The following is a 6,613-nucleotide window of genomic DNA, read 5'->3' as shown; positions in this document are numbered from 1 at the left end:
AAAAAAAAAAAAAGAAACTGTACTGCAAGTGGCCTGCTACAGTTCTTTACTAGACTCTTAGGGACTCCATGTCAAGTGGATTCATTTTCCAGGTAGAAAGGTTCATTTTAGCTGCCAGCTCCACAAGCTCCATCTAGACTCTGAAGGTCAAGCAGTATTCCTTGTGGTTTCTGTATTGTTACTAGCAACCCTGATTCAATCAAGGTGTATCATATGAGTACAAGCAATGTTCAGTGGAAGCGTCTGCTGGCTTCCAGGTAGAAAAAAAAACAAACAAACTAATTAAGCTAAATTTTGGACTCAGAAACCCACAAATAAAGAATGGCCTTAAGATGCCACAGCTCCCCTCCCTCCACGAGCTCCAAACTCCTATCACCTGTGGAACTGCATTTAGGCCCCAATTTTAGAAAATACTTAAGAATGCATTTAAAACTTCAAGCACTTGAGTACAATTATTCAAGAGCTCAGTGTCACACGTGTATTACCACGAGCCAGCTCAGGGCCTTAACCAAGAACAAGTTTTTACAGGCCATGCAAAACACGAGTGCCAAGAACAGACTAATTGTACAGAGAAACCAAATTTGGTGCTAGAAGCTCTATACAAGCAGGCTCTCTGCTGCAACAAACAGCAGCTACTAGCAGCAGGGAGAAGTAAAGGGATGGAAATAAGACCAAGCAATTACATTATGAGAGAATCCATCAAAGCCAGAAGAGAATATGGGGGACTATGAAGTAAAGTGGTGATGATAAAGAGATGGAACTTACTCTGCAGTATATAGTCAGCAAGTGAAACATGCTCTTATGTTTGTCCAATACAATAAAGGGGAAAAGAGGAACTAAGGGTCCGTTCTACAAATGTTTACTGCTTGGCTTAGTGCTAAACAGTGGGTGAAAGTTGCTCCTGAGCAGAAGGCTGGCTCTAACAGACCAGAGCATGGCAGAAGCACTTCCAGGAAAGAGAGTGGCCCTTCACAGCTAAGTGCCAACCCTCTACATAACGGGTGAAGGTCACCCTACCACAAGCTGTGCCAGTACCACAAACTCTTGCGTGTATTTTTAGTGGCTCGGAAGAACACCACTACAGGGCAGAAGTTGAGCAGCTCTGCAATGCTCCCGGACTCTAAATGGAGAAAATAAAGATCTGGAAGTCTTGCACAAAAAAAGAAATCCATGTTAACACCTTCACACTAAACTCATCTAGACCAGTGGTCAGCAACATGGTGGCAGCAGGCTGGAATGGCCCAACTTGGGTCCCACACAGCCACCACTGCTTGGCCCCATCCCCACCATGGAAAAAGCACTCAGCAGTGGTTTGGCAAGAGCCCCCACTGCTGAATACCACAGAAGCCTCAGCAATATGAGACATTCAGCAGCACACAGGCTATATATTGCCAGCACCTGATCTAGAAAAGACAGATGGTAGATCAAAAGCCTACAATTTTGGTGTACTTTAATAAACTGCTTATCATCATCACCACCACCACACTACCTTCAGTAATACCCGAAGGCCCCAATCAGGCTCAATTCTCCACTGTGCTAGGTACTGTACAGAGAGGAAGACAGTCTATGCTCCAAAGAGCTGGAGCTGACAAACAACAATACTTTCCTGATTTCACCAGCTGCAATGATGAATTTTCCTAGACAAATTTCAAGGGGAGGGGAAAAACCCCTAAGCATCATTTTCAACAGAATCAAAACTTTCTTTTCCGTTAGAGACATTCCACAGCCTCCAACAGAAACACACAAATAGGCTTTAGACAGTACGTCCTCCTTCCTGAATCTGCAAGGCAGGCCGCCTGAATCTGCCAGCCTATTCTTCTTCACAGCCCAAGCAGCCAGGCTGAATGCTGGACTTCTCTCCTGCCCTTCCTTCCCAGTCCAGGCTACAGTCTGGCTACTATTCTGGCCTCATGGTTGGACTAGGCTTTGAGGCACTTGCACCCTTCCTGTGAGGGAGAATTTCAGTTGCAGATCCACCAAACCTATCCTCAAATCCCAGTGTACTTTTATGGCAGAGCTCCCATGGTGCTGGACTTTGCAATAGGAGATGATGCACATTCCAGCAGATGCTCACCCAAATCTCTCCCCACCTCCACCCCTTCCCCATGAAGCACACTGGTGCTCTGCAAGAGGATGTGCAGGAGAGGCAGTTAAGGGAAGTGTAGCTCAAAACTACTTCTCTGTTCTTTCACAAATAACTTTTCAGTAATACTTAGCTAGTGGTAGGACTGGGTCACTTCTGGCAAACATGAGAGGAAACTCTGGTTATTCGGAATCAGAGTGGGAAACCAGATAGGGTAGAGGTACAAAAAGGTGTCAAGAACTCTTCTCTACCTTGTCATGAGAGGGGAAATGGTGGAGAGAGTGAACACAATATACAGCCAAGTCAGGTTAACATCTCCTTTTATCCTAGGGTACAAGCTGGTGGGGAAGGGTACAGAGACTCCTGGCACTGGGGACAGGATGGGGGCCGGGGTTTGTAAGCAGCCATGCAGGATATCTGTTTTAATTCGTTAGTGTACAATATGACCCTTCAACAAGACTCGTGAGAGTACTGTATTTAACAAGTCTTTTGAGACTGTCAGTGCATTCACTTGGGAGATTTTAAACTAACTGACAATTTTTAGATTTTGTTTATGGCAACTCAATATTTAGCCTGCAGTTTGGTGCTTTACTTTAGAAAGCATGATACTTGCTGCTAACATCTTCACCAGTGGTGCAAAAGAAACAACACCTGCCTTTACCTCTATAGAAGGAGGCCAGTGCACAGATGTGGAAAGGGTGTTCACATATGAATGTTTCTAACCTGGGTTCTCAGAGAGAGGAGCCACAGGGGGATGGCCACAAATCATCAGTCATTTCAACAATGTTTGGACATTCTGCACTGGATTCTCGCTCCCATTCTCCCAGGAGCCGCTTTTCAACACAAAGCTTCCAAGAGAAGGAAAAACTAGAAGCATCTGTTTCCCATTTGATGAATGGTCAGTGACAGCATACATCATTCCTGAATGGATAAGAATTACTGGAGAAAACACCAGCAAAACAGATCGCTCTGACAAATGTCAAACAGCAGTGTTATAAATGGAAGGCATCAGTACAGTCACACATTTAATCCCAATCAGTTGCCATTTGACCATTATACACTAAAACAGACTGTCAGCTGATGAGTTTAATAGCCAAAAGAGATCATACTTAAGCTTAGGAGCACTTATGGATACTGCTGTCACACAGTTCTGTCTGCATGTCTGTTCAAAAGTATAATTATGTGCCTTGTCCTTGAATCACTGCTGACATCAAGTCAGAGTTCAGCATGCTTGAAAGGACTTGTTTAAAGTTTTGCAACTTCAGATGCCAACAAAAGTAGCAGCAGGGCTGGAGAAGGGTTAACCCTTAATCATAAATTTAAATAGATATCTATTGGAACAGATGCACAGCAGGTGAAAATGAGTGTAGCACTCCTGAAGTTAAAGGAACTATGCCAGCTTTCAGCAGTTGAGGCCAAATGCAAGTCTACTTTCAATTCTTGTTTAGCAAGAACTCTGACATACTCCAAAACTCTGCATCCAGACTGGGAAAGGGTGGAGGGGAAAATGACAGAGGCAGCAAAGCCTTTTCAGAAGGTTAGCGTCATCTGAAGTACTAGCAGGAAGCAGTGCCTCTTCAGAAGACGTGGGGTCAGGCAGTGAGCAATGGCAGGGTGGGAAGGGCTGGGCACAATACAGCATGCATCAACCCTGCTTGAGAGCAATTTTCTCCTTTAAATTTACCTGTCAGGACTAGAATTTGGGATTCAACAGTTCCATCTAACACTGGCTCTTCTGCTTTAGTTGCTAATGCACAAAAAACACTCTGCTTCAGATGTTTGTGACATTATAAACTAGCAGAAAGAGATCCCAATTCTTGAAGTTTAGGCTTCACAACAAACATAGGAGCTAACAATTTTCAGGGTTGGTTTATTTTTAAAAGTAAAACAGGAAAGGTCAGCAATTTTCCTTTCCAGCTTCCTCCTGCAGTCATAGCAGCAATAGAAGTTGAAGGGAAACCTTTGTAACAAAAAGAAAGGAATTTGTAGATAACAGACAGACAATCCCATTTCACATACAGCTTTGTAAACCAATCAAAAGAAAGTACACACCCCCTGGTTTGTGGACACTAAAGACAGCCATTCCCTGGGTACTTTACAAAGAAAGCAGCTTATCAGAGAAGCAAAGGGATGGCATTCCAGGCACTCAACACCTGCTCCAGTCCTGGGCTCACTCAGGCTTTGCCCAGCCCAACTCCTCCAACAGTTGGCAGAGAGAAAGAGTAAAGAGAAACCCTGCTATTAACTTGATTTCTTCCTCTCAGTACAAAGACAATGCCTCCACCCCCCCTACAATTTTTGCCTGCTGTAAATTTGCATGACACCTCTACATTCTGTAGTTGAGCCAATTCAAAACTGAGAATCTGACCCACACCTACAGATACAAACCATGTCTGTCAGCAGAAAAACCCAAAATGTTGATTTCTACAGCACTTGGATGAAGATGAAAATTATGTCCGAGTGAAAGAACTTCTTTAGATAGGAAGGCCTTGAACTAAAGAAACAAAGCTCTGGAATGCACACCTGCACACTAGAACAATAACTTCTCCAAACCAGCCCATCGTGCCAGGAGCCAAGTTGCCCATCTAGCTAGTAAATGCTTGGGCTTGCCCCTTAGCCATGAAAAATTGACATTGCTCTATTGGAATTCAGTGGAGGTACACAGAGTCTCATACCAACTAAAAGATCTGGCCTTTGAGTCTTTGATAAAGAAATCTCACACAAGTAATCTCCCCCTCTCCCTCCAAAACCCTCAGTATGGCGTGTAAAATTAAACTAGACCCCACACAATTGCACTTGATCTGAGCCGAGCTGTCCAAAGCCAAAATGGTACAAGGAAAAAGAAACAGTAGTACCCACTAGAAAAGCTAATGTAGTTTTCACATAAGAAGGGAGACGGTATAAAGAGGTTTAACTCAAAAAAGCAGGGATTGGTTTCTAAAAAAAGCACAGCTTTGGAACCGTGTAAATTCTTCTAACTGCCATATCCTAAATCTCTCTCATGCTACCTCCAAAATCCTGCATCAGTGAGAAGCCTAAGAAATGTTTCAAGTGTATTATGTTTCCAAGATATACTGTGGCCCTTTAGAGAAACATCACCCCATCAAATGTTGCACTTAATAGACAGTTGGAACCATAGAAAGTGAGACTTGGAAGGGACCTCAGGATGTCATCTACTCCAATGCCTGCCTAAACTACATCACCCCAGCCAAGGCTTTGTCTAGCCAGTTCTTAAAAGCCTGGAGCCAAGGATGAAAATCCCACAAGCTCTCTGGGTTACCTGTTCCAATGTTTTACTACCTTCCTAGTGAGAAAGTTGTTCTTAATGTCCAGCCTGAACTTCCCTCACTTCAACTTGAGACCATTGCTCCTTTTTCTGTTATCAGGCACCACTGAGAGCAGTCTAGCTCCATCCTCTTTGGAACCACCCTTCAGGTAGTTGAAGGCTGAAATTAAATCCCTCCTTAGTCTCCTCTCCTCCAGACTAAGTAAACCCAGTTCTCTCAGCATCACCTTGTAGGTCATGTGCCAGAGCCCCTTAACCATTTTTGGTGCCCTCTGCTGGACTCTCCCCCATGTATCCACATCCTTTCTGAAGTGGGGGACCCAAAACTGGACACAGGATTCCACATGCAGCTTCACTAGTGGTGTAGAGGGGAATAAACCCCTTCCCAGGATCTGCTGGTAACATTCTTGCCAATAAAGCTATTATGCTGTTAGCCTTCTTCACAAGGGCACACTATTGGCTTATATACAAGCTAACTGTGCACGGTAACCTCCAGGTTGTGGTCTGCAATGTTATGCCAAGACAAAACAAATTGTAAAACAGTTCAGCTGTAACTTCAGGAATATTTTCTGCTCCAAGAACACATACAATAATCCTTTTGCTGCTGCTTCTTATGTTTCACTGATGAAAACTTACAACATAGTAGCTACAGCTGGCAGCAACCACTGGTCCGCAGTTAGTGAGAAAAATCAACATTTTTCTGCCCCCCGCCCCACCTCTTGCTGTGGCTGAGTTGCGGTAGCATTTTGGACTACATCTATAACTACTGTGGGCAAAGTTTTCAGAAGTACCCAAGTTGTTTAGGAGCTTATGGCCCACTTTATTTCCAATATGGCACAAGTACTTATACTACCTGGGCACTTAAAAATGGGATTAATGGGAATTTAGGAGCTTAAGTCACTTGGGCACCTTTGTAAAAAGGTTACGCTATAGAAGTATTCTAACATGAATAGCTAGGCATGAGAACTCTAAACAACAATGTTTAGGACAAGAAAAAAAACCACACATGTAAAAAAGTACAACTCAGCTGCACCCATTCACACCTGACCCAAACATCGCCCCATCACTTACTCTTTTAGAACTGCTGTCGCTGAATGAATTGCCTCGATTTTTTCACCCATCTTTCAAGCCCCTTTTTCCCCCATTGTATCAAGTTCAGACTTCTCTTCCACTGTCTGTGTCTACTTACCTGCTCTTAGTTCTACTTCCACTAGTCTTGCTGTTGACGCACATCTGGCCCTTAT

The 6,613-nt window shown here is 43.7% G+C and overlaps 1 protein-coding gene across 4 annotated transcripts in view; it reads right to left on the bottom strand.

Annotated features, from left to right (window-relative positions):
- The window catches only part of FAM60A (family with sequence similarity 60 member A), a 31,985-nt gene that overhangs the window by 9,836 nt on the left and 15,536 nt on the right, over window positions 1-6,613 (bottom strand). The gene's annotated exons all lie outside the window — the stretch shown is intronic.

The sequence above is a fragment of the Gavialis gangeticus genome, unplaced genomic scaffold, assembly GCF_001723915.1.
Source record: "Gavialis gangeticus isolate Ggan-Ray unplaced genomic scaffold, GavGan_comp1, whole genome shotgun sequence".
In the NCBI taxonomy this organism is placed as follows: Eukaryota; Metazoa; Chordata; order Crocodylia; family Gavialidae; genus Gavialis; species Gavialis gangeticus.
Note: the sequence above shows the minus strand (reverse complement) of the source record. Positions and strands in the feature narration are given on the sequence as shown.